Here is a 16089-nt window from a genome sequence, read left to right as displayed (position 1 = left end):
AAGGGGAAGGGAGGAGTACCTCACCCTGAAAAGACATCTATATAAGCTGTTGCTTTCACTTCCATGAGTAGGATGGGTAAATGACCCAGGGCCACCCTCCATCCTGACTTGGGAGGAGGTCACACTCTCAAATGTGGCTCATTTTTTCTTATAGATGACATCATGTTCTTACCTCTTCTGCACCATGCAGCTGGTTACAGGGTAATTAGATCCTGAGATTTGGGTTTGAAGTTAGTGTGAGGTGGAGGCCCCTTAAACTCAGTTTACCAGAGAGCTTTGCACTGGGCACAAAGGCACATACAACAAATAATAAAGTGGTACCTTATTTCACATTTGCCATTTCCCCGCCCACATATATTTTCCTTCAAGACCTTAAAGGAAGGAGCTGTGGCAGGAGGAAGACTGTTTGGGAATCTCTGGGTCTCGAGGCATAAAATTACCTAATAGTCTTCCCAAATCCCACCATATATAGTTTAGTATCTTGCTTTTATCCCTGCTTAACAACAATTTCCCCTCCGTGTCTATGAATGTAAAAATATTACAACCCATGACATACTATGTTAGTCAATCACCTATGTTTGGATATTTAGGTTGTTATAATTTATACAAAATCAGGAAGCAAATTATTGCTTTTAGCAATACCACAGCAATTTTGAGAGTGCCTTTGTTTTATTTCTGAGATTTTTGCATCCATCAAGAATGAGTATGGCCGCAGATTTACTTATACACCAGGGCCAAAACGACGACTATAATAGCGTGTACTGGCTCACTGCTTCAGAGGTTCCCAAATCGGATACATACTGTGCTTTGCCATACATCACGGATGGCAGAGACCTTAAAACTTCTACATGGACTGCAACATCCTTATTGCATCTTAGAACACCTACTAAAGTATTTAGCCCCTTCCAGCTGTATATTTTTCAATATTAAAGGAACTCATGTCATTATAGAATATTTGCAAAATAGCAGAAATGCAGAAAATAAAAATCATTCAGAAGCACACTACAGGAAGATATGCCCTATACACAGATTGGTGTATTTCCTCCCAGTCTGTCTCTTGAATAGGTTTTATCACAAATTCTTGGCTTAAATCAAAAGGTGAGTTCAAGTTGAGTGCGTGTAAGAAGCTAATTGGAAAGACAGCTTACTGGTATTTTTACCTTTTCAGTTTAAGCGGCGGCGGGGGGTGGGGGGCCAGGTGCCAAGGATTTTTGAATCAGTAAAGCTGGAATTCAAGAAACGCAAGCGGTCTGTGGGAGATGCTGCAACCACCTAGGCTAGTGGAAGGTGGATAAAGCCGGGAAACTCGTTGGGCTCGCATATTTGTTGGACTGCAGTTTTGTCCATCACACTTGCTCAGCCAATGAATGATGAGCCGACTGGTAACGAAGCTCACTGGCAAGGGGCAGGGGCGTGAGAAAAGCTTTTACGGGGTCTTCTTCCGCGCTTTTTTTCTAGTGCGCTCTTTCCTTTTGCTGTGATTCAGGGCTGAGGACAGCTGCCCCCTTCTCTGCCCCGAACCTGATCGAGGAGGTCGTCACCTCTTCCTCCGCTGCTGTCGTCGCCACCTCATCCTTTGTGAGTTCTTCCCATCCTGAATTGGGCACTGAGCGTCCGCGGTAGTCACTCTAAAAGTTTGCTCTTTTCCTTTAACATGGCCGACTCAGTAATGAGGGGCTTCTGTAAGTAGCAGCATGGGCTGCTGAAGCGGCAATGGAAGAAACTGTTGAGTTAAGTGAAGAAATGACAACACAGATAGTCAAATGATTCAAATGCCCCATTCTGCCGAGGTCTAGCGATACTGGTGTCCTTGCCCTCAAAAAGCTTCAGGGCCGTGTGATTAGAAGCCGGTTTTGAAATGGAATTGCAGGCTCTTGAAAAAAAGTATAAACCCTCACTTGATGAGATGTTTGTGTCCACCGGCACATGTATTAGGACAACCTGCAGTATAACAACTTCTATACACTTAGGCATTGCTTTAAATTTTATGTTGTGTGTTTTTCGTAGAGTATATTTTTTAAATTAAAAAATGAAATATTTAAGTATTAAAACACATAGCATTTAGAAGTATACTTTTGTTCAAGAGATGCAGAACACAGCAAATTCTCTAAGGCATCTTTGTTTATTGCTAGGTAGTTTAGTCCTTATGGTGTCTTTTTGTCATATAGCTTTTAGAGAATAACTGGGAAAATTATCAGAACTCTTCACTGAAGCTGATAACTACTTGGGGAAAAACACGCTTTAGTGTGTGTCTTGCCTCCAGCTCAGAAGTAGGAAGAGTTTAAGTCAACTTGCACCAGGTGTGTCTTCAGTATTGTGCTATAAAAATGACTTACTTATTATGCTCTGGTACATTACAAGATATTATAACTTGGATAAATAGCATAGAGTTAAGAATTTTCAAGAACAAAGTCTCCTAGATTATGCTTTTGAATTTTGCATGATGCAGGGATTTATAAAGAGAAAAATAAACATAATGAAGCTGTTATTTCCCTCTGTGGTGCTAATAAAAGTTATTGCTGTAAGTGTCTCTCTCATAGGTTACTCATGAGTTATGTAAAGTAAGGTGATTAATTTTTTCACTATGCATCACTGAAAGTTGTCACTTTATTCTTTTATTTCATCTTCTTCTGATTATGAAATATGTTCTTTATAGAAAATTTGGAAAATATACTACAAAGTAAAAATATTATTTTAAATAATTCTGCGTCCAAGGATAGCCACAGTTTATGTGAAAAAGTAATATCTATATTTATCTTTATTAACATGATAGCTACTCTTCTATCCCTTTCACTTTTCATTTAGTATATTTTGGGACCCTTTCTATATTAATGCACGTAAACCTCATTTTTTAAAACATATATTGAATGGATATACCATAATTTATTTCATCAGTTTCTTATGATGAGCACTTCGTTTAGAAGCATCTTTTTCTAATTGATTAGTAATTATAAGCGCTGTCTTTGCTTAAGGAAAAATGTTGCATATTTTGAAACACTTTCCCTTTTGATTTTGTTCAGTTTTTTTCTTTTTCCCTGCCAAAGAGTTTTAATATTACTATAGTCACCTTTATCTTTTTCTCATTATGGATTTTGAGTATGGCTTAGAAAGACCTTTCCACACCAAGATTATTTTTCTTAATTATTCATGTTTTTTTACAGTACTCTTATAGTTTCATTTAAAGCTTTAATCTTTCTGGAATAGCTTTGATGTAAAGATTGAGGCAGCTATAACACTTTTTTTTCTTAATGCAACTAACCAGTTGTTTTAACACCATTTACTCAATATTGAATATCCAATGTAATTGATTGCTGCCTTTATTATATAATCCATTCCCTAATGTGTTTGGACCTATTTCTGGACTGTTCTGTTCAGAAGTGTTATTCTTGCGCCAGTATAAATCTTTTAAAATATAAACTTCTCATATACATTTTATCTGGTGAGAATAATTCCTTATAAAATTTTTAAAGATTTTTTTTGATATTTTCATATATTTATTTTTCCACATAAACTGCCGTATCACTTTTTTTCAGGCTCCCGCCCCAAAGCCTATGGATATTTTGATTGGAGTTTGTTTGAATTTATAGGTTCATTTACAGAGAATCAGGAATTTCATATTATTCAGTTTTCTTATCCAAGGATAAGATGTCTTTCTATTTAATCAAATCTTGTTTACTTCCTTCAGCAGAATTTTCAAGTTTACCTGTTAAAATTGTTAAAATTTTCAAAAATATTTAGAACCTGTTCCTCAGTTTCTTCTTCCTTTGTCTGCCTTTTGCTTATGCTATTTTGCTGCTTATTTTTAAATTGTCTATGCTTAGGCGTTCTCCCTTTTTTTCAGCTTTGAATGGGGCCAGCTGTTTACTGAAGTGTCATGTGTGCAGATGTCAGAGGAAATGAGCTTAAGCGTCTCAGGAGCTTCAATTCAGGTTTGTCTCATATCATTCTCTCTCCAAATTGTAATATCTTCTGCTGGAGGCCGTTTCTCTCCTCGATTTATGGTGGTCTCTCCTTCCTCAGCTCTCATCATCGCCAGCTTTGGAATGAGCAGTAGGTCAGCATGACTCACTGAAATGCCTTGAGTTAGAGGTGTTCTGTGGGGATCTTGTAGTTAATTTCTGCTCAACTGACTGGCCTGCATGTGTAGAGTTGCTTGTTGCTTGTCTCTCTCCTCATATTGAAGCAGTCTCCAGAGGCTCTCAGAAAAGGAAGATGATTTGCTGGTATAATTTCTCCTTTACTTCCGCTCCCCTTTTGTTTTGTGTTACGGAGCCGTTTTCCTAAGAGATCATTTCTTGATGCTTTGACTGTCTACCACCGGCCTAAATCAAATATTCAGGGCTTGAAGGCTTAAGGGAGTCTGTCTGCTGCCTGAGACCTGTGAAAGCAAGCGTTGACTCAGAGTCCTGCACTTTTTTGGTTCAAATTTCATTGTAACTGGAAGATATTCTTTCCAATGTGTGGCTTGGAATTGTGGCTATTTCTTTGACTTGAAGATCATTTCTGCCTTTATTTTTTATTTAGATGATTCTGATGCACAGGCAGGATTGAGAACCACAAAGCAATGTAGAGGGGAATCTCCAAGAGGGGAGTATGTAGTGTTCAGTTTATTAACAGTTCTCCTAACTGAATAGTATTCCTGAAATAACAGTTTGGTGAATTTGGCTTTGGCCAAATAGGTAAATTAGCCCAGCTTCGTCTATTGGTAAAAGCATCCTTAATCAACATTTTAAAAGACTTTTTATTTAGAGACAATTAAAGACTCACAGAAAGTTGCAAAAATAGTACAGAAAGGTCGTGTGTAGCCTACACCCAACTGCTCCTAGTGGTAACACCTTGCATGACTGTAATACAATAACCAAACCAGGACATTAACATTGGGACATCTACAGACCTCATTCAGATTTTGCCAGATTTTGCCTGCATTCCTGTGTATGTGTGTGCATGTGTGTATCTCTGTGCAGTTTTACCACATGTTTAGATTCATGGAACTCCCACTACAATCAAGATTCAGAACTGTTCCATGACCACAAAGAAACTCCCTCGTACTAAGCTCCTCCCTCCTGTCCCTAACTTCTGGAAACCATTAATTTGTTCCCATTCTTGAAAGGAAAAAATTATACAGATGGTTATATAAATGAAATTATACAGTATGTAACCTTTTGAGATTGGCCTGTGTTCGCTTAGCAAAATAACCTTAAAATCCATCCAAGTTGTACCTGAATCAATAAGTTGTTCTTTGTTTTGCTAAGTAGTATTCCAGCGTGTTAATCACTGATCTGTGACTATTCTATTGGAGAATAAAACCAGGTGGAAAGGAAACAGGACTGCCTGTGGCCAGAACCTCCTGTAGGGACAAAAGAACGAATTACAAGGTTTTCTTTCCTAAAATCTGAAAGCTTAATAGTATCAATAGAAAGTGCTTATGCAATGCTTGCTATGCACCAAGAATATACAAATTATTATTCATGTAATCCTTACAGCCTTATGAGGTAGGTACAGTTATTGTCTCTAGTTAACAAGTGGGGAGACTGAGGTACTGAGAGGTTAAGTAACTTGTCCAAGGTCACACAACTGGTAAGTGACAAAGCCAGGCTTTAAACGTGGTAGTCTGGCTCAAGTCTATGTTCTTAACTGCTCTATTATACCACCTCTCTACCATGTATACCACCTCTCTGCATGCTATGTCACCTAGAGAAACACCTTCCTTGTCCATATTCCAGACTAGATAGGGCCCATGGGAAGCAGCTGAGAGGAAATAAGTATAACCTGGAGGCAAAGGGGATGCCCGTCTATAGAGGAAAAATAAGAATTTCATCTTATCTAGCAGTGGTGCCCCCTGCATCTACTTGTAGTTCATGGTGGAATAACTTTATCAGGGTTTATAGCTTAGTGAGACCACAGGGTAGGGGTTAGACTCCAGGTCATATTCATCATACACAGGGGTGTGATGAGAACTGGCTTAGTAAATTTACATTTCAATTAAATGGAAGGTGATCCATTACTAGTAAAGATTTCTTTTGCCTTTCCAACTTCTTATATTTTTATTCCCTGTTTTCCTGTAGTTAGCAGCTTTTAAATCAATAGATGTAAGAAGGGAAAGAAGCTGAAAAAGTGATTTACTCCTCAGCATCCTCGAGCAGAACCCAAAGGGACATTTACAGGAATTGGGCATTGTAGGGGATGAAAGCATGGATTTGAAGTCTAATAGACTTCGTATTGACTCCCACTTTTGCCACTTATTGGCTGGGTGACCTTAATGCAAGTCGTTTAAGCCCTCTAATCCTCTTTTTTCAGATCTCTAAAATGGGACTGTTACCTGACTACTTCATAGAATTATTGTAAGGCTTAAATGTGGTACCGTTCATCAAACACGTAACATAGTTTAGCATGAAGTAACCATTCAAATGATAATTATTGTTATTGCTATAATTAAGATGAGTGAGTTTTACTTGGAATTCCAAGTAAAATATCATGATGATAAAGATGTTAAAATTGGTATTACCTCTTCCAAGCCTGTCTGTTTTCAAGGAAAAAAACCCCTTTCTTTCATGGATTTCATGTAACTGTTCTTGTTCTTTCTTTGGTTTTTTTCCTCTTCACATCAATAGCTCTGCACTGATTCCTGGTAAGCACCTTACTTGCCTGCATCATCCCTGTATCTTCAGTCTTTCAAGGTCATTTTGAATTTTTATCCATTCCTCGAAAGAGCCAGTACTCTACCCAATCCGTTGCCTGACCAAAAGTCTGTGACATAAACTCTTTTTTTTGGTAATGTTGAATACAACTGGACCTTTTCCAGACCCCAGATGCCCATTTCTATGTACGATAAGGATTTATAAACTATTTCCCTTGTGGAATGCTTTCCACAACCTCTTCTAGTTTGGGCCAGGATAGTAGCAAGGGACACACAAGACCGGTCAGTGATTTTCTTGCCATGGTTTCTAAAAATGTTCTTTTGGCCAGGGAATTTGTTTTTAAGAGTTGCTTGCAGAAGTTTAAGAGAACACAAGAGGTGAAAGGCAATGAACGGCATACCAGATAGCATCTACTTAAAACATATTTACTGCACCCCATACGAAATGAAATTTGAGGAAGGTAAAAATCTCTCGTGTAGTATTTTCCTTAAACTGTCACCTCTAAATACAAATTTAGGTAAAATATCACAATGTTAGATCTGCTGAAATTGTTATTAATTCACACCAACCTGTCTTGCTTTAAGGGAAAACATCCCTTTAAATGCAATAACAAAATAAAGATTATGGGAAGAAGAAGCATTACTTATAATTATTTAGGTGTAATCCAAGTTTTAATAGAGTTTTTCAGTCTTTGTGTTGAAAGACATTTAAAAAATGCACCAGGATAAATAAATGACTTAAAATTTTTTTTTGTTATTTTTGGCTGGGTTCAGGATGCAAGGAAAGCATTTCAACAAGTGTAATATACTTTTAAATATTGGAAAAGTTGAATTTTCACAGCATAATTACCATATCAGTGAGTTGCCAGTGAATTGTTTGAAATTCTTTTTGCAAAGACTACAGCTGTTTTAATTAGGCTAAAGAGCTAGGGAAAGAACATAGCTATTTTTCAAAATCTGTATAGATGAAGAGGCTTTAGGAAAATGAATCCTGACTTATTGCAATTGGATCTATACTAATGGAACAATCTTTAAGCAACATGTGGGAAAGTATCAGAAAATTTCTCTACTTTAGGGAAATCTCCGGCTGATTTTCTGAACAGCAGTTTTGGAAATGTTAGATCTTTTCAAATGTTGTGTTTAGGTTTGTTTAGTTTGTGTTATTGATTATTCCCACATGTATAATTATTAGTGATAAAAATAACTTTTCAAGACCCAACAAAACAAATGCTATCTATTAAACTACATGCTTGAAGAAGTATTAACCCATTTCAAGATATTTTCATGAGGAAGCAAGAGATTACAAATGGTATTGGCATACCTCAATTATCAAAATATTTATATTTGAAAAGAGAATATTTAATTGTTTTATTTGGTACAGAAACACTTATTTGATATTAAATATGGCTTAAGTCTCTATATTGTCCGAATATTATCAATTTTTTGTAAACAAAAAGTGCGTATAGTAAAGTGCAGTAGTGTCAAAGTTTTGATACTCAGGGCAGATTAAAAAATTTTCATACACCAAAAATGTATTTGGTGATTTTTAAAAATATCAGAATTTGTTGATGTTTAAGATCCTTTACTTGGCCTGTTTTCTCTATCCAGCAACCTGCCTTGTGATACTTTTCCTGAGGGTATCTTGTATCTAAGGAAAAGTAGAAGAGAGAATAGTGGGTGACATACCTCATTCAATTTTAGGATCTGTCTTGATATTCTCAATTTAAAACCATACTAACACCATTTACAAAACAATGTATAAGATGAATGACAAACTTAGGAGAAAACTATTTGTAAAAGAAATGAATAGGCAATTCAGTAAAATATGTATTTTATGTCTGTTAGCCTTTTGGCTAATAAATATGAAAAATGGTCACCTGCACTACTAATGAAAAAGATGAAAATTAAAATAACAATGAGATACTGTTACTTACCTGTTTTGCTGGCAAAATTAAAATTTAAGAACGCCCATCGTTGTTCCATAATGTGAAGTAAATGCCCTGTCACATGCTGAAAGCGCAAAGGTAAAATGGTACACATTTTCTGGAGTACTATTTGGCAATACTTAACAAAAACCTTAAAAATATGCATATTCTTTGACCCAGAAAATCTTCAAGGAATTTACCTCAAGGAAATAATAGCAAAAATCAATGATAAGAATGTTCCTTTCAAGAAAAAAGAATGTTCATTTTGGTGTTGCTCATAATACTAAAATGTCTGAAAAAATTTAAATGTCCCAAGAGATGGAATTCAATTTATGTTATTGTTTATTCATACAGTAGATAATGTAAAGGCATTTAAAGTAATAATGTAGATCTATACTGACATTCAAAGATAGCTAAGGTAAATTTAATAAAGAGTCTCAAAAATATGGAAATATACACATATTTATGTAAATTATGTATAGTACACAAAAATGTTGATGCTGGTTATCTGTATGTAACGGGGTCTTAGATAATTTATATTCACGTTTTTTGCTGTTCTAAATCTTAGATAATGATAAGAACTTACTGTTGGGATCAGAAAAAATGTAGTGGGAGAAACAGGAGCATGTTAGAATTAAAGACAATTATGTGGAGCTGTTGAGTCGGAAAACAGATCAACAACTGTAAAGGTGTTGTACAGGCACATATTTTAGCTATGCAATATCAGAGACTAATTTTTAAAATAATGTGTTTAAAACATACACACGTGTTATTCCCTTAGCAGTGATCACCTTAATACCAAACACTTATTCCAGTAATGCTGACACTAACAGAGTGTTAAAGATTATCTACTTCCTCATTCCATAGGTGAGAAATCTTGGACTCTTTGCAACTAAATACCATCCAAGGTCACACAACAGTGAGGTAGTGGGAGGATCACAAAACCATGCTACTTTCCCTTTTCATTTTTTGGGTAATTAACTAATACTATAAAACCAAGTTTTTCCAACCTCTCTGACCTTCAGTGGTTGCTTTTGTCCTTTAATACCCAAACAACCTAGCCTGAGCCTCCCTTCCCTCAAATTACCTAACTAACATAAACAAGTAACCTAGTCTCCACCTGGTTTCCTTTCCCAAGTATTTCTGAGAAACACTAGAGAATGCTTGGTTATATGTTCCAAAGGTGTGTTTGCTTGTCACTTATCAGTTCTTTCTTAGGGCAAGTGCTTCAGACTTTTATGCTGGTCATATTGTGTTGTCTCACAACCGCTTCTCCATGCTGCTGCCACCTACACCTACCCCAGTCCGCGTTACACTGAGAATTAACACATCACACTAAAAAGTAACTCCCTAAAACATTGTTAATATCTGACTCTTAGGCTTAACAAAACTTTATTAACGGTTTGGACTCGCAGAAGGGAATTATCAGACAGAAAAAGGAAAATTTAAAACTAACCATCAGAGATCCGTTGTCTATGCCTCTGCACAGGGGTCCCTTAATGGCAGTCCTCCCTGATGCCATGTATGTTGCAAGTGCCAAACTTATTTCCCACATGGGAGTCCCTTGACCTCCTCCTCCTTTATAGGCGACTAAGGTTCCCATTGTTCTCGAGGATTAGAGAAAAAAGGAGTATCTTCTCATCTCCCAGTCAAAGGCCTGTTGTTTTCCCAATGGGAAAGTTGAAAAACTTATTTCCTTCAGCAGAAACTCCACGCTTGTCACAACTGATCTAGCCACCATGTGCCAGATAAAACAATTGTAATAGCACATTTGTCAGTCTGGATTTTTCAGATGTATGTGGAGTGTGTGAATTTCCTTCTGTGAAGCAACAAAAGGATTTTGAATGACAGAGCTAAATCATCTTTTCAACTGCCTCTCTTGGTTTCAGCTTCTCTCTCTCACTTTTTCTACTGTTTCTACTTTCTCTCTAGCTTTGTCTACCTTAACTCCTCTTTTCTCTTTTTCACGTGTTCTCTTGCTTTTGGCTTCCTGGACAGATGATTAAGTCAGTTTTGGCTTGGCTGCTCCTTTTCTATACGGTGTTTTTCATAGTTAAGTGTACTACAGTCTGTAAAGATGAATTAGAAGTCTTAGGCAGGGGGATTGTTTTTACTTCTAAATTGGGTGAGATAAATTTACCAATTAAATGAATCTGGTTCTGAAAATCCCGACTGAGGAACTGACTATCCATGGGAGACTACTGTCTTCATAAAGGCACAAAATATGTTAATAGAAGCACCCTCAGAGGCAAACAATGCCTAAAAAAATGCAAACATCCCAAGTATAGAGATAAGAATAGAATAAATTTTGATGTTGAACATAGTTCATAGTTTTTTTACATTCTTCACTATAAGACTTTAAGTTCTCTTGTTAGTAATTGACAAGCTATGCTTTCTACAGCTGCTAAATCCCTGAGACAAGTCTATGACTTTCTATTTAAAATAATATTGAAGTAATTTCTCCTCTCTACTCTCCCTCATTCCTCTCCAGAGGATCACAGAGGAAAAATCAAGAACTGCTCTCCCTCCTCCAACCCTCAAAAGTAATTATTTTGCCCTTCTTTTGGAAATAACAGCTTTATTGAGATCTCATTCACAGACATTGCAATTTACTTTTAAGGCATACAATTCAGTGGTTTTTAGTATATCATAGAGTTGTGTGACTATCACCACAATCACCAGTTTCATGACCACCTAAAGGAATCCTATACCTATTAGCAATCACTACTCATTTTCCCCAGCTCCCATTTCCTTCAGTCCTAGGCAGCCACTAATCTATCTATCTCTATTAGTCTGTTCTGGAAATTTCATATAAATGGACTCATATTAAATGTGGCTTTTTGTGACTCTTCTTTCACTTAGCATAATGTTTACAAGGTTCATCTATATTGTAACATGTATCAGTACTTCACTCCTTTTAATGGCCAAATAATATTCCATTGTATGGATATACCATATTTTGCTTATCCATTCAGTAGTTGATGACATTTGGATTGTTTCCAGTTTTTGGCTATTGTGAATAAGGCTACTATGAATATTCATGTGGACATATGTATTCATTTCTCTTGGTTATATACCTAGGAATGAAATTGCTTGTGATAACTCTCTGTTTAACCTTTTGAGGAAGTGCCAGAATGTTTTCCAAAGTGGCTGCAGCATTTTACATCCCCACCAGCAAGAAATGAGGGATCCATTTCTCCATATCTTTGCCAATACTTGTTATAATCTGTCTTCTTAATTCCAAATTATGGTGTTGATTTGAATTTCCTTGATGACTAATGATATTAAGCCAGTTCAAAGCAGACATAATTGTTGACTATCAGTTGGCTTTTCAGAGAGAAGAGGATAGAGTGGAAGATCTGCTTCCTTTTAATAATAATGAAGATCAATTTCAAAGCCAAATATAGATGGCTTGTGTATCTCCCCCTCTTTTTTTAAAGCACTACTTTAGTGCTATTTACATAGCTAATTAAAACTTATGTATAACTGAGAGTCTTCACTCAGGACAAGTCAAATGCCATTCATTTTCTTTCCCTCAATACCATTTGCATTTTTTCCTTAAGTTAAAGGATCTGCTGCTTGGGAATCTCCTTGGACAGAAGGGAGCTGAGTGACATTTCCCTTCTCTTTCTTCCTCTACTTTCCACACCCTAGTGGTGTGCATTATTTTTTTCTTGCTACCATACTGAATTTCTGCAAATTTGGCAGCTTAAAACAGCACAAATTTATTATCTTACAGTTCTGTAGGTCACAAGTCCATATGGCTAAAGTCAAGGTGTCTGCAGGGCTGGGTTTCTTGCTGGAGACTCTAGGGGAGAATAATTTCCTTGCTCATTTAGGTTGTTGGCAATATTCAGTTCCTCATGGTTGTCAAACTGATGTCTCCATTTCCTTGCTGGATGTCCCAGCTTCTAGAAGACACTCGTATGCCTTGGCTCATGAACTCCTTCCTCCATCTTCAAAAGCCAGCTGCCTTTTCCACTTTTATTTTTATTTTTTTCAGCTTTATTGAGATATAATTGACAAATGAAGTTGTAAGATGTTTAAAGTGTACATCGTGGTCATTTGATATATGTATACATTGTGAAAGGATTCCCACCTTCTAGTTAATTAACACATCCGTTATGTCACATAGTTATTTGTTTATTTTGTGTTTGGTAAGAACATTTAGGTTCTACTCTCTTAGCATATTTCAATTATATAATACAGTGTTACTAACAACTTTCATTTTTCTTGAAATTGTTTTTTTCTGTTTTTGTATAGGTTCCCTCTATTAGTCTGTCTTTACCTGTCGTCTAATATTCTGTAGGCTTTGTTTATTTTATCAGTCTTGTGTAAGGATCTGTATTTCTTCCTTAAAATGTTATTAATTGCATGTTTACTTCCTCTTGGAGAGAGTTAGAGAGGAAATTGGGCTCACCATTTGCACTGTAGTTGGTGATGATTTCTTCATTGAGAGTTCCCATTTCCATATAGGTCTTTCCTTTTGGATCATCAGAGAAATTTCTGACTTCTGTGATATTTTAGGTGATTTTTTCCCTGTCAGTTGCTTAAGTAGCTCTGTGCTAAAAGAGAGAAGTTTAGAGATATACTATTTTCTTGGTCAGTATCTGTCAGCTATACTATGTGAGGGCAAGACTCAATCTTGGAAGCAATATTTAAAGAATATTTACCTCTACAACTCTGCTGGGTCCGCTGCTGAGATGATTATTATAAGGAGCTCTGTTATGGCAGTTCTTTGCGGGTAATATTTAATGTCAGGGCCTTAATGTCCTGGCACACCTGAGCCCATTACTGTTCTATCAATCAGCTGTTTCAGTTTTTCCATACAACCATGTCCTGCCTGCCCTGGGATTACAGTGTTAAGAGTGTTAGTTCTAGTAACTGCCACTTTACTGACTTACAACCAGTATAACCAGTCTGGTAGTTAACTTTATGTATCAACTTGACTGGGTCATGGGATGCACAGATATTTGTTCAAATATTATTCTGCATGTAAGTGAGGGTGTTTTGGCCTGAGATTCACAGTTGAGTCAGTAGACTGAGTAGACGATTGCTCTCTAATGTGGGTGGGTCTCATCCAATCAGTTGAAGGCCTGAAGAGAACAAAACGCCTGACTGTCCTGCAGTTAAGAGGACACTCCTCCTGCCTCACTGCCTTGGAGCTGGGACATAAGTTTTTCTTGCCTTTGGCCTCAGACTGAAACATTGGCTCTACCTGGGTCTCAAGGCTGCTGGCCTTTGGACTGGAGCTACAGCATCAGCTCTCCTAGTTCTCAAGCCTTTGGTCTTGGACTGAAACTGTGCCATTGGCTCTCCTGGGTCTCCAGCTTGCCCACTGCAGATCGTGGAACTTGTCAGCCTCTAAATTGTGCAATCCAATCCCTTATAATAAATCTCTTATGTATATGCATTCACATAAATATAAAATCTCCTATTGGTCCGTTTTTCTGGAGAACCCTGACTAGTACAACCAGTATCCTCACTTTTCTTCACAGTAACTCCTCTCCCCACCCCTACCTTGGGGAAACTTTTTTTTTCTTCTCATAACTCTTATGCAACTATAACCACCTTTCTGATAGAGGCTAATCTCGGTGGAGTCTTGGAGGTCAAGCATTCCCCACCCTTCTAAGGAAGGCTTTACTTTATATATATGTTGAGGCACTAATCTCTCTATCACTGCATAAGTAGTAGCCCTCCATTCACTGTTTGTTTTGTATTTTCCAGGCAATTCCAACTTATTTTTTGGCCCCCTCTTGTATCTCCTGGCATCATAGTTGGAAGTCAACTCTGATTTAGCTGGCAAATTTTCTCACTGAAAAAGGATACATAAACCAGAAGTTTCATCATTGCCATGTTTTTTTCTCTGGTAGTGCCTTGCTTACACATATCTATGAGAAAAATGGTTTTAGAGTTTGACTGACCTCAATTCAAGACCAAGATGTCTGAGGCAACTTAGTTTAATTTCTCCAAAGTCAGTTTTAATTAGGAATTAGTAGCTCACATATCTCTAGAATATTGGGTTCAACTGTTATTTGAAAAAAATCACTTTGACCATAATCGCCTGAAACCATGATTGTGGCCATGTATATGAAGATACAGAAATGTTGTGTTAGGAGATCTTCCCTAGGCAACTAACATACCTGTTGAACAAAACATTTTCATGAATGTTTCATAAGAGATATGTTCTCTGTCAAAATATATATTCTACTGTCTACTATCAGCTCTGACTAAAGAACGTGACCAATGACCAAAGAATGTGGTCTTATTTACTGTGACACACTAAGATGACTGGGTAGAGTAGGTGGCACTGTGGTTTTTGTCTGTGGATCCATGCCATCCTCAGAGTTGGTGCTGGACCATGGCAAAGCAAAACAGCTGAATATATGATTCCTATCTTATTATCTAGTGTGTTTCGCTGTGCAAATATAGCCTAATAATTGCAACAACAGCATATCTTCTCTAAATCCTCTAATACTTCCATGGTGAATATATTTTGTTTCACAGAAGTATTCCATTTTATGAAATATACTGGGAGGAAATTAATCTTTTCCTGGAAGCTGGGACTGAGGATCTTTCTCAAAATTTCTAAGGTACAAATCCGCATAGAGATTTGCATGCAAATTGAAGATTTCCAGATTAGAAGTAGGGCAGAGAAACAAGTCCCATCAAATATCACTTTGGCTTTTCTTTCCCTTAACCAGCTCTCTGCACGTGACAGGCTTTTAGTAAGGGGAAAATTTTGATATTTAGGGAGAAACATTCATGAAGATACCTAGTGTGGAGGGAATCAGTGTTCCAGGCGGTGATTGTTATCCAATTGAGTGAGATGGTTCTGGCTGCTTTCACAGGACAGAAATAACAAAGTACATTTATGAGAACAAACACAGGCATTCTCACATGGTGTTCCATATTTGTTAGTCTCTCTAGGAGTCACAGTATTCTTGTAATTTCTCTGTGGTAACATTTCTTTCAATCCTGTTGGCCCTCGGATCTGCATTTGCAATTTTTGTAAGAACTACTGGATAAGTTTTAATAAGAAGACATAAAGCCTCCCTCGGTATCAGGAGGAAATAGAGAGCACATGCTCCAATCCAGAAAGTATATTGGTACAAGAAAACTCTTCTCCATATTCCTGTTTCAGTTTTCTGCGGTTTTTATCTACTCCAATAGTTAACATGGACTTGAATGCCTGGAATCTACCAGAAAGAATGCTTGACTGGCAGATGCTTGATCCTGCCATGATTGTGTGAGCTTGGCAAGGTTTTAACCTCTGAGTGCAGGAAATCATCATTTATTAACCTGTTTCACGTGTCTGTGTCTGTTAAGAAAACTTTAGCCAAGAATATCTTAGTCACCTATTATTATTGATATAAAAATTCCCAGTATATTTGTATGTGTAGAATTATACAGAGAAAATAAAGTAGTAGTATTTAGTGAGTGATTATTATATTTTATAACTTTAAATTTAAGTCGTCACTAATAACATTTGTTTTCATATTTGCTTGGGGAGGACATACAGTATTG

General features: G+C 36.9%; 1 protein-coding gene and 1 long non-coding RNA gene across 5 annotated transcripts in view; one reads left to right on the top strand and one right to left on the bottom strand.

Annotated features, from left to right (window-relative positions):
• The window catches only part of FAM133A (family with sequence similarity 133 member A), a 48640-nt gene extending 46897 nt beyond the window's left edge, over window positions 1–1743 (bottom strand). The window contains exon 1 of one of the 2 annotated variants that reach the window (XM_070606338.1): window positions 1161–1743. The gene's annotated coding sequence lies outside the window, so the exon portion shown is untranslated. The remainder of the gene's footprint in view (window positions 1–1160) is intronic. The other variant, XM_070606344.1, reaches the window with a different exon arrangement.
• The window catches only part of LOC103559354 (uncharacterized), a 636399-nt gene continuing 621679 nt past the window's right edge, over window positions 1370–16089 (top strand). For 2 of the 3 annotated variants that reach the window (XR_011536264.1, XR_011536263.1), the window contains exons 1-2: window positions 1439–1578; window positions 3842–3929. This is a non-coding gene — a long non-coding RNA (uncharacterized lncRNA). Of the gene's footprint in view, window positions 1579–3841; window positions 3930–16089 lie in introns of all 3 variants that reach the window. The other variant, XR_011536262.1, reaches the window with a different exon arrangement.

Source organism: Equus przewalskii, chromosome X, assembly GCF_037783145.1.
Source record: "Equus przewalskii isolate Varuska chromosome X, EquPr2, whole genome shotgun sequence".
NCBI lineage: Eukaryota > Metazoa > Chordata > Mammalia > Perissodactyla > Equidae > Equus > Equus przewalskii.
The sequence above is the reverse complement of the archived record's forward strand: the minus strand, read 5'-3'. Positions and strand labels throughout refer to the sequence as shown.